Source organism: Emydura macquarii, unplaced genomic scaffold, assembly GCF_026122565.2.
Source record: "Emydura macquarii macquarii isolate MOO-44397 ecotype Brisbane River unplaced genomic scaffold, CSIRO-AGI_Emac_v2 contig_1451, whole genome shotgun sequence".
Taxonomy (NCBI): Eukaryota; Metazoa; Chordata; order Testudines; family Chelidae; genus Emydura; species Emydura macquarii.
The window spans coordinates 18,406,089-18,418,988 of NW_027131588.1; positions in this window are offsets into that span (position 1 = coordinate 18,406,089).

Below are 12,900 nucleotides of genomic sequence, written 5' to 3' on the forward strand. Positions count from 1 at the left end.
ATGCTGACCTAATGTGGGACTTTACTCATGGAATAAGAGGTGTTCCTTAAAATAAAGGCCAGATGTCAATCTACACCAAGGTTTTGATTACTTGTGGTCACAAAATCTCCAAGGGTGTGTTTCTAAAGAGTAGATATGCTAAATCCAATGTCCTGGCCAAATCCCAGTTTAGGTAATTGCATTCTACCTAGATAAATTACTTACTGTAGTTTTAATTAGATATAATTATATTATTTGCTCTCCCTCGTCAGCTGTTCTGTAGTATTGGTGCGCACTGCTAATTTCACTCCAGACCTGGCTGAATTTCATCTCAGATTCAATGGGTGCGAAATGATTCCTACACAGGGATGGGGTAATTTTACCATTGACTTCACTGGGAAAAGGCTCGGAACCATGATATTTAAAAATTGAGACACTTTGGAAAGGAAATTTTTACATACACACACACACACACACACGCACATCTACTTTGTTCAGGTTCTTATACCAAATCCATCACTATGGTATTTGAGCACCTTCCAATAGTGCTTTAAGTGACATGACTGACCTCTGTCGTGGATATCTCTTTCCTCCTTTCTTTCTTCCTTTGCTTGAGTTCACATGGTTTAAAAAAAAAAAAAAAAAAAAAAGTCTGGCTTTTGTGCACTGTATTTTTATAAGTAAAAGCATGTCTGAAGCCATGTGCCTAGCTAATGGAACAGAAGGTGGTGAGTTTTGCAATGGCTCTTAGTTCCTGAAGGAAATCATTCCACAGGTCAAGCATTCAGTTCATCCTCCATTATCAGTTCAGCTAATGCATTTATATTTGTAACCCTTCTGCCAGTCGGAGTTGGCAGTAACAAGGGCCGGGTTCAATATCTAGGGGGTCCTTTTAACAATACAACACACAACTGGCTCAACCCTCCCCCTCCCCCCCCCCCAGTAACCTGGGACAATTACACACCACCCCTTGGGTACCTCTAGAGGTAATACTTCCCCTCTCACAAGCACAGAGACTGAATATAGAAAAGAGAGATTTAATAAAAAAGGGGGAAAGTAACCCGGCATTAACTTGGGAAAACGCTGCAAGCAAGATTCACACGCGTAGAACCCTGAGAAAAACACCCACCCCAGTGTATGTGGGGCATGCTACTTGCCTCCCATGCCAATGCAGGTCAAACCATGCCTGGGGCTCATAAACAAAGCCCCACACCTCCCAGCAGGGACACCTGTCCCCACCCCCTCTACCTTTCACAGGTGTCTGCATCCCCTGCTTCCGAGTTCCGTTCAGATGAGGATGACCCCCTCAATCAGGACAGGCTAAGCACAGTTTTGCTGCCTTTTGCTCATCCAGTAAGGAGAACATTTCATTACCCCTCTGCATTCACCACGGAAGTGATTTGTAACCCCACATGAACCAAAGGGATCATGTGGGCAAAGCAATCCCATCACGCTGAGCACTCAGGCAGGGTAGGTGTGCTCATGCAAATGCAGTCTGGCCTTGATGCCTGTTCCCCTCCCCTCAGCCAGCTTGGCAGGGGAGAGCTCATTCAGACCCTGCTTACACATTCAAACCCTTATGGTGTGTCTACAGTGCAGCTGGGAATGTGCTTCCCAGATCAGGCAGACAGACTTGCGTTAGCTCTGTTTGAACTAGCACACTATAAAATATCAGTGTGGACATTGTGGCGTAGGCAGTGGCACAGGCTAGCCACCCGAGGACAAGCCTGCCTGACCCTCTGGTTAACTCATGCCACCATGTCCACATAGCTATTTTTAGCATGCTAGCATGAGCAGATGTAGTGCATCTGTCCACCTGAACTCGAAGGCAAAATCCCAGCTGCACTGTCGATGCACCCTTAGAGACTGGCCAGTACATTTCTATGATACATCAGTGGCATACAATTATATGACAGTCAGTGCGGCACTCACATGTTATGGCGATGAATGTGGTATAAAGCCTACATCAGCAGACACGACCACCACTGAAGTTTGGATCAAAGCCCGGATTAGACATTCACATCTGGCCCCCAGCTCTGAAAAACAAAGGCCAAACCCCAAATCTACATCCACAGCCTGAATTTTGGGGGCTTGTTTGGATTCCTATCTGTGTTCTTGCTGCTACTCAGGTCCATTTCTCATCTTGAATAAGACATTGGGTTTTTTTCCCATGGTGGAAAATAAAACCCATCTGAAAAGTTTGAAAGAGGGGCTGGTTTGGAAAATAGCTGCTGTTAAGCTTTGGAGACCTGAGGAAATTATCTGTGAATAAACAGCAGTGGCCCATCCAAATATTAATCTGCCATGTTTGCACCATTCTGGGTTTGAATAGGCCAGCTTTTCTCAGTGATTGCTTCTCCATTTACACTTGTCTTCTAAGATTATCCTTACACTTGTAATACTGAATGATATTTTCCCATGTTTGTGGCAGACAGAGAAAGCATAATTAGTTCCCCCTTCTCCCCCCTTATTTAGGATCCTTGTGGAGCATGGTCAGGCTGTCAAGACGACTTGTTGGAAAATTTCAACCAAATATAGAAGGTCTGGACAAGAGCTGTACACTTTTTTTTCCCCTGCTGATGTCTGTGTTTAAGTTTGTCTGCAGCTGCTGAAGTTACACAGAGCCTGAAAGAAAGAGTGACCACTTTTATTTTTTGACTGGGTTCTGAGCCAGTCTTCCCACAAAGCTATTTTTTATGGTTTTATAAAGACCATGAGGGGAACCTTTGAAAAGCTACTTAGTCATCCGGTTAGTGACCACTGACTTCCTGGACTTTTTCACTCCTCTCTCTCTCTCTCTCTTTCACACACCCATGTTTAATAGAGATTTATACACCACTTCCTACAACTGAGACTGCAAATCCTTGTCAATTACGGAGTGCAGTTGACAGGCATTTCCCAGTTGCTTCCAATTACTCACTTGCACAAAACAGTTTTTCCTATCTTTTATATTGAAATCAATCACCATGGTGTAGGTAACTTGCAAATTAATTGCAAAACAGACAGACATCTGTTAAAGCTGTTTCAGCAGATTTTTTTTTTTTTTGGTATTTATATATATCCTTCAAAATAGAACATTTGGTGGGATAAACACAGCTATCTAAGTTTAAAAAAAAATACATTTTATGGCCAATTAAAAAGAAAACAAGGTCTTGGCTATATTTTGGTTTTGGGCTTCATTTAGGCACTAGCCTGGATTTCTGGAGATTTGGGCATAATTCCAAGCCACAGACTTTCTGTGTGACATTGGGTAAGTCTTGCAGGCCCCCACTAAGTTTAGCACTTTCACACTGCTTTAACTTTTAGCATATGTTCAAGTCCCATTGATTTTAGCTTTGCTAAATCAGGGCTTTAAGCATTCCGTGCCTCAGTTTCCAAACTGCAAAGTGGGAATAATATTCCCTTTCTCGCACGCTTTGTCTGTTTTGTTAAGGCCCAGTCTGCACGAGAGACTTTTGTCAACCAAAGTCAGCTTTTTGCGTTAAAACGGTGGTGTACACCACTACAATTCCCCCCACACCTGCCAACCCAACTCCCCTGATTTTGTGACAAAATAAAACTACCAATACCAAGCTGGGAGGGGTTGCAAGGGCTTTGGAGGACAGGATTAAAATTCAAAATGATCTTGACAAACTGGAGAACTGATCTGAAATAAATAGGATGAAATTCAGTAAGGACAAATGCAAAGTACTACGCTTAGGAAGGAACAATCAAATGCACAAATACAAAATGGGAAATGACTGCTCAGGAACGAATACTGCGGAAAAGGATCTGGTGGTGATAGTGGATCACAAGCTAAATATGAGTTAACAGTGCAATATTGTTGCCAAAAAGCGAACATTCTGGGATGTATTAGCTGGAGTGTTGTAAGCAAGACACGAGAAATAATTCTTCCGCTTTACTCAGCACTGATAAGGCCTCAACTGGAGTACTGGGTCCAGTTCTCGGCATCACACTTTGGGAAAGATATGAATAAACTGGAGAAGGTCCAGAAAAGAGCAACAAAAATGATAAAAGTCTAGAAAATATGAGGAAAGATTGAAAAAAATTGTCTTTTTAGTCTGGCGAAGAGAAGACTGAGTGGGGACGTGATAAACCTCTTCAAGTACGTTAATTGCTGTGCTGAGGAGGAGGGCAATAAATTGCTCTCCTTGACTACTAAGAAGAGCACAGGAAGTAATGGGCTTAAATTGCAGCAAGGGATATTTAAGTTAAACATTAGGAAACAGTTCTTAATTGTACAGGTAGCTAAGCACTGGAACAAATGACCTAGGAAGGCTGTGGAATCTCTGTCACTGGAGGTTTTTAAGAACAGGTTAGACAAGCATCTGTCAAGGATGGTCTAGATAATTCTTAGTCCTGCCTCAGTGCAGGAGACTAGACTAGATGACCTCTCAAGGTCCCTTCTAGTCCTATGTTTCTATGATACTATGCACATGCTTCTCTGTGTTTATAATAGAGAAGGCAGGTCGAAGAAGTGTGCCTTGCCCCTGGAACACAAGATGGTGCGGTTTGTGATGCTTTTCTAAGGGAGTTGGCTCCACAGACTTGGTCTGGCCCCCAGAAAAGCTCCTGCACTGATGATGACGATGATGACGATGCAACTAGAAAATGAAAAATTTGCTTTTTATTTTTGATTCTGTTTGGTTGATTATTTTTCCTTCTCCCTTTTTCCCACTTTGTTCCCCTTTGAGGTGGCAAAATGATAAAAGGAAATGGGGGGAAGAGGGAAAAAGGGGATGTGGGAGAAGGCAAAGCCCCCCCGAAAAAATATCCAATACAAATTTTCACGAAAAATTTCAAACAAATGAAAAATCATTCCTTTTTGAAGCCTGTGGAACAAAAATGATGATTTTTTTCCCTTCACTAAAAGGTATTGTCCATGTTTTGAACAGAAATAGATCCATGCAAAGAACAAGTGTTGTGCATTCAAAACATGGCAGATCTGCTACTATCAGGGGCCCTTAAAAATGTAGAATTTAAACAGAAAACGTACATATGTAGAAATGCAATTTTGGAGTCAGCTGTAGCGTTTGCCAGACAATCTCTATGAGTGGTGGCTGTGTTCTGCAGAGCAGCAGTGCTTAGAAATTAGCAAACCATTCATATGTTGAATCGAAAGTCATTGCCCCGCAAACAGGACAAACGCAAATGAATTCAGAGTTTGGCAGAGGGCATGTCAGTTTGGGATAACACAGCTTGTTTGGGAATTTTTTTCCCCATCCTCTGGGAAGAGATCCTAGTTTGCTCTGCCCAGATTATGTTACTGCACTTACATCTTCGCTGCAAAAAAAAAAGCTGCGGCAGTAAATCTCAGAGCCCTGGTCAACTGATTCAGGCTCATGCTGCTCGCACTGATATGGCTGAAAATAACAGAGCACATGTTTGGGCTCAGGCTGGAGCCTGGGCTATGAAACACAGCAAGGGGGGAGGGTCTCAGAGCCCAGACTCCAGCCCATGCCTGAACACATACACTGCTATTTTTTGCCCCATAGCGCAAGCCTTGTGAGCCAATGTCAGTTGACCTGGGCTGCGAGACTTGCTGGTACAGGTGATTTTTTTTTTTTTTGGCAATGTATGAATTCTGGCAGCAATAAGTGATTCATTAACAGCCAACCCTTTAGCTTTGACTATTCACAGAACAGGTGGAGCAAACTACAGATTTAAACCTGAACTGGTCAGAGAAGTAGCCACTAAAGAGGTATGCAACTCGGTCCCATGTAATGCAAAATGTCTTTCTTTGTGGGGACTGTAAACTGGGTACAGATTCTCAGCTGGTGTATACCAGCATAGTCCCCGTGACTCCAGTTACTGACACCATTTTCACCAGCTGAGGATTGGACCTGCCATGTGTCAGTTATAGACACTGCATGGATTTATGGGGGTAATTATAAACAACTCTGGGTCCCCAGAGGAGGATTATAGGCTTGATTCTGCAAGGTGCTCAGCGCCATATCTATCAATGAAAATAGAGAGTACTCTGCACCATACAGGTGTGGTGTCCCGTGCTGCCTTTTGCCACATTAATACATCAGAAAGTCCAAGTCACAGTTCTCTAGGATATTTTAAATCTACATTTCCATACTCTCAACATCTGAAAATGTATTTGCTTTCTGACATTTATTTTTAAATAAGATTTACATTCTCTTTTCTTCATCAATTAGTTTACAACCTTACCTCTGGCTTCAAGTTTTTATTTTGCTGGACTTTCAGGCTAAGTGTGAGCTTTCAAAGTTTGGCCATTTCAAAATGTACCTTTTTAAAAATACTAGTGATCAACTAGGAATTTATTAGTGTTTATTGTTTGTACTACATTAGTACTTATAGACCGCATCTGAGATCAGATTGTGCTAGGCATATGGATACACACAGTAAGAGACAGTCCTTGTACTGAAGAGGTAGCAATCGAAATAGACAAAGCAGGCAGAGGCAGAGGCTGAAAAGAGGCAGAGAGAGATGACGTGCCTTGCCCAAGTCATGCAGTTGGTCAGTACCAGAGCTGGGAATAGAACTCAGGGCTCTTCCCCATCGTTCAAAACTAGCTGAAAAAAATGTGAATCAAATTAAAAATTGTATGTTCGGAGACCAAGTTCGGAAAATGTTATCCCAAAGGAGAAAATTTCAGAAAGTTATAAGCAAATCTAATCACGGATTTATACTTGAAACAATTTTGTAACCCTAACGATTGCAGTCACTACTAGTACCATTGTGTTATCTCCCATAGGCTTCTATTTAGTGAGGGGGAAAAAACAAAAAACGATTGCATTCATCTAACTAGTAATTTTCCATGAAAAAAGACCAAAGTTGCTTTTTGCGGGGTAGTTGTTAAGAAATTCTAAAGATTTCATGAAACACAAGACTGCACTGGATTCGCCAGTTACCGGTGCTGAACATAAAAATCTAAAACTTTCCCCAGAGGACATGAAAACTTTGGGCCTGATTTTGGCCTCAGATGCACATTTTCAGCGCCAGCTGAAGTCTTGCAAACATGTGTTTGAGGATGGAATTTTGGCCATTACGGACCTGATCCAAAACTCACGGAAGTCCATGAATGGATTCCCATTGAGTTCAATGTGCTCGCATCAGGACTGATAATCATTATTGGAGGGATCTCATCATTGGATAGATTCTGGCAGGGAAGGTGGATTCAAAATCAGCAAGACTAGGTATCTGACACGGAAAACTTGCATAAGAATAACAGCCGAAAATAATAGAGTACAACAAGTCCAGGCAGAATTTTTGCCCTCCTTAAAAAAAATTGGCATTGATTAGAGTATCCAAAAGTATGTGCTATTTTACGCTGCTGTTTTTATACCAAAAATATTGGCAGCTTCTCTCATCTCTTTTCTCAACAAATTGATGGATGGTAGCAATTAAGCAGAGTAATTGATCTAATGTGTTGTAACAGCTCTCCACGCAGGGCTGTCCCACACACCCTCTTCCCTTGTTCCAGTTACCCTGGAACCCCATCAGAAATCCAAAGCTGCATATTACAGGGAAAGTGCTCATTTATCTTTGGTTTTCTGAGGAAATGGATATATCCACGGGCCTTGGGGAAAACAGCAGTGTCTGCCGTTGAAACTGGAAGGCCAGAATACAGGCCGATCGAAAGCCCACTGAAGTCAAGTTCTATTGACGTCTATGAGTTTTGGATTAGGACCCACAGGGAATATGATTATCTGGGTCTCCCATGTAAGCAGCCTTTGATTATGCCTTCTCTTTTCAGAGGCCCACCCACAATAATAATCCTTTACATTTTTTGGCATCCCGTGGGTGGGAGCCTCTGGGTGCTGAACTGGAATTCGTGCCTGACACCCTGCTCAGCTCCAATGAAGTCAGCGAAGTTGCCGTGGTGCAGAGTGGCATTTGGCCCACCGTCTCAAATTTACCAAAAAACCAAACCAAACCTGGAGATGCTTTATAAATGACTGATCTTCGGAGGGCAGATGCTCTGCAAGTTTTAAAAATCGGGTCTTTCAAGGTGGTTCATTGCCCCTTCTCTCCCCCCCAAAAAAGTTGAGGCATCTGAAATCACTTGGCTTTAGATTTTATAAATATTATGAAAATGTTTTAAGAGCTACAGAGCCAGATTCCGATTTCCCCCTCCACACGGCACACACACACACACACTCACTTTCTCCCAGTGCTGTGAGTAGCCCTTCTATTGCAGAGCAGCAAGGAATCCAGCCACCTCAGGACTTCTGTGTTGTGGGGGAACCCCGAAGTAACATAGAGCTGGCCCAGCTGTCTCCACAACCACTCCCTCTCCTGGCCCCAGCACCAGAGATAAAGCAGGCCAGGGCGTGGCCAGATTGCTGCTGCAGTCTGGTGACTCCCAACCAGTATAGCAGGGTTGTGCAGGACTAAACCGTACTGTTATCATCTGCCCTGAGCCACGGGCACCGAAGAGCTGCCCTGCACAAGGGACGGACCCAAGAACAAAGTGGGACTCAGAATGACAGGCCCTCCCCTGCTCCCACCTTGCTCTGAGGGGACAGTAAGTTACCTCATCCCTTTTTCGAGGCGCTGCTCGCTGAACTCTGTGCATCCAGACAGCTACTCTGGCTGGCGGGGGGGAGGGTATATTCAGACCCCACTCCTGGTCCCTACCCAGCAATGCGTTTGCAGGGAAAAGGAGCAGGTGAATAGACCTCAATCTCCCCCCTCATGGCCAAAGTCACCATCTGAGCATAACCAAGCCGGGTTTCCACCCAGTTACTCTCCTGCGTGGCAGAGCAAGGGCCTTGACAACTTAGCCCCAGGTGTATAGCGATTAGGGAGACCTGCACTCTGGCTGTTGGAAGAACTGGGTTTTGTCCCCAGCTCCCCCAGAATCTCAGTTAACCCCATCCGCAAAATGCAGGTGAGACTTGACTAGCTCCCATGGCTGTAAGGAGGATTCATTCATTAATGTCTGGAAAAGGCTCGGGGAGCCTTAGAGAAGGACAAAGCATCCTGTGTGTCAGATAAGCACTTGGTAGAAATGTTCTTGCCCGTTCCATAAATGGGGAGAGGCACTAACACTGGTCCAGCTTCATTTTAATGTCTCTTCCATCTGCTCCAATGTTATTGTTACTTTGCTTGATTGAACTAACTGCCCAAACACTGGCACGGGCCCAAAGACCTGAACAGCCAGCAATGCCTTTGAGGAGGGGAAAAAAAAAGTCAAACTTAAGTAACTCATATTACTGGCCACATTCCACTCTATTTCCCCTTCTTTTAGACCAGTTTCTGTGATATTTTACAACTGGATTGAGTTAGGAGGATTATTTTCTGGCTGGATGAAGATTTTTTAAAAATATATTTTAGTCTCTCACAACACGTGCATATGCTGGAGAATTTTTGTCTTTTCCTCACCTCGCGTTGTTAAAACAGAATGATTTGCAATCTATACACTAAGCAGTAGAGCTGAGAGCAGGTGCTCTGATGTTCAAAACACTTGGTCTTGTCACCTAGGATGTAGGCATCAGATGTCCGGCCAAGAAACTCTTCATGCAAACAGGGTAGTGGAAACTTGGAATTCATTGAATTTCAGAGCCAAAAGTCAGGTATTGGCCCCAACTGCTTCAGGTACCAGCTATTTCCACTTCACATCTCCAGGATAAAATAAATAATATTTGTGGTGTGACCGCTGAGAAAAATCTCACCACCATAACCCCACTTACAAAATTGGGCTTCACTTCAGATAAGCATTCCTTTTCAAGACAGCATTTATGCACATGGTTAACTTTAAGCATGGGCTTAAGTCCCATGACGTTCACGGTTTGTCTATGTCTAAATGCTTTCTTAGATCAGGGCCTTTCTGCAGAAGTTTTTTGGAGCCAGATCCTGAGCTGGTGTAAACTGGTACAGCCCCACTGAAATCAATCAGGTGATACCAGTTTACACCAGGTAAAGATTTGGCGCAGTTATATTCCAAAAATGCAGCTAAAGAGTTCTTAGTGTTCAGACTGTTACTGACGAGGGGTCTCTATAATTTGAAACTATGATTCAAGGGTACAAAAAAAAAATATCCTAATACTTAGATATCTTCCTTTTACACCTTGTGTGTTATTCATGATTATCTTTGGAATGACTCGTTCTCAAATATACTCGCATGGTTTCACAGCATTTTCCTTTCATACATAGAGATGTGTACTATAGCCTCTGGTGCAATTTCTTTTTTTTTTTTTTTTCTGGCTTTCTGAAGGAATACTGTGATTGTTCATTCCATCCTGGACTTCCATAGCAACTGGCTGAGGGATACTACATGTCTATGGCTAGCTGTCTCATCACAAAGACAACGAGAGTCCTGTAGCACTTTAAAGACTAACACATTTAATTTCTGCAGGCATAAGCTTTCGTGGGCTGTAACCCACTTCGTCAGATGTAAGGAATGGGAATCACATAGGAGGTATATATATACATATCCAAAGGTAAGGAACAACAATGGGGAAGGTAGATATGAGCAAAGTCCATTCAGTTAGGATTCAGTTTAGGACTTATGCCTGCAGAGATTAAATTTGTTAGTCTTTAAAGTGCTACAGGACTCCCGTTGTTTTTGCTTTATACAGACTAACACGACTACCCCTCTGGAACTTCTAAACACAGTACTCAAACAAAATGGACCAGATCCTCCGCTTTGAAATCTTTTGAATGAAACTTGCTATGTAAATGCAAAGTATAATTATTAATAAACAAATTAGGGACCCTCTAAATCTAAGTCCTCATCTTCCCAAATTATGATATATAACTGTTCACCTAACAGATGTACGAACAGTAAAACCATCATCAAAACCGTTTTTAAAGATATTGTCAAATGTATCTTCTCTTCTCTTCTCTTCTCCTAAGAAGAGTCAGCCCGCTAATGATCCACAGATATTTTGGCTCTGATACACTGTTTAAATGCATTTCTGTCTCTACATCCAGAGCGGTTCTCTAGGGGTAAGTGCTATGAAAATTCTTTGCAATCTTCCTCTTCTTCTTTTTTTTTTTTTTTTTTTACATTTTAAATATTAAGAGATGACAAAGGTTAAAGGACTTTCAAAAGTCTGATGTCAACCAGTGGGGATCTGAGCTGCACTTGGGTGGAGCCTGGTCTTTATGACTCATTGAAAAGGTATTTGTAGTATCATGAAGTGATATTAAATGCCTAAATAAAAAAAATAATAATAAAAGCGAGAGTGAATTTTGAAGGCAGGACTAAGAACAGACATAAACCTTTAGCCAAAATACACTCAGTCTGACCCAACCTTTATTTTTAAAAAAGCTTGGGACAATTTGGGTGCTTTTACCCATCCTCACTCTCTGCATTATTCAGTTTCATGGGCCTCTGCCCTTCCTTTTTCCGATTGGAGCTGGAAGTTGATCATTTTGGTCCAGTTTCGCAGCTCAGTGGTTTTGTTTAGCATCTAAAAATTGCAGATGCTTTTCCAAATGGAACCTTCTTTGGATCACTCATTGCTAGTATGTTTCTGACACAGGGCTTTAACTATATAATTGCCACTTGTGTTAAAAGCAGGCAAGCAGCAAAATATTTCAGTTACAGGCTGTGATTTTATTTTAATTGAAATAGTGATGCCCATTAAACCCCTAGTGTGGAAGCAGTTATACAGGTATAGCATGTTTACACTGGTATAGCTGATTCCCCTTCCCATACTGGTATAGTTAAAGCAGTCCAGCCTTTGTGCGTAGACAAGCCCTGAGTGTAAATGAGAATCAGGTCCTATCTGGTTTCCAAACCAGGAGTGCTGAGCTGGTTTTAAACTGGATAGGGTTTGGAGGGAAATTTCACTAATACAAAGCAGGACAAGAAGGCCCTTCAGTGGTAAATTTCAAGCTGCAGAAAGCCTGTCAGGCCACATTCCACAGTGTGAAAGAAATACAGTGAGGACGGGCAGTGTCTTTCCATTTTATTCTCTGGTAACTTTGATAGACTGACCTGCAGAGGAAGATTTTTGCCGGCCCTGTGCAGGCAGCTGAGAGGGATGAGAGAGCGAAAGGAATCTCCCCTATACCTTGTGTCTATGCTCAGGGGCAGCGATACTTGGTACGCAGAAGTAGAGCTGAGAAAATAACCGATTATTCAGCTTGGTGGCAGAGCCACAAAAACAGGGGAAGGCATTCGTTGTGGGTCAGCCTGAAAGGGAAATGTTTCAGTTGGTCTCGCCAAAACAACATACCAAAACCTTTTTTTTTTTTCCATTTAGTTTTGGGGTGTTTTTAACCCTCCCCTCCTTCCTTTTTCCCCTCCCCAATTAAATCTAACCACATTTCGCAACAAAATGTTGTTTGGAAACAAAAAGGAGAAAGGTTTAGTTTTCAGAATGGCAAACTGAAAAACGCTGGGGTTGTTTGTTTGTTTTTATGTTCCAGGTGCCAGAACAGCATGATTTTTTTTAAAAAGTACCTTATGTAACGGACTGTACCTCAGAGAAATCAAATGCAATTTTGTCTTCAGTTTGTCACAGGGCTCTCACACCAACACTACCCCACCTCCACGGCCCACTTCACACTGTTAACTGCAGTGGCTTTGTCCTCAAACTGTGCATTAAGCCCCTGCTACACCCTGCAAGTCTGACCTCACCTGGCAAAAGAAAGGCATTCAAGGCTAACGCTGTCACACTGTCCTTAGCTCACCCCTGTGCTTTGTTCCAGCCTATAGTTTAGTGGTAGTGTAATGAACAGCCATGCAAGAGAAGAGTGGGAGTCTGAGACTGAAACTTGACTCCTTGCTCTGGGCTCTCCGCGGTCCAAGAGTGTTGTGAATCCGGCACTTTGGGTAAGAAAGTACAGGGACACTCCTGAGAGCCTCAGGGCAGCATCCCTGGGTAGAGCAAACAAGTTCTTGCTGGCTTCTGGTGTCAATGAAACCTCCCCAGGATGATCGTGCATTCTGGAAAAAGTGACTATTTCATTATTGAGTAGGTAAGGGCCAGATTC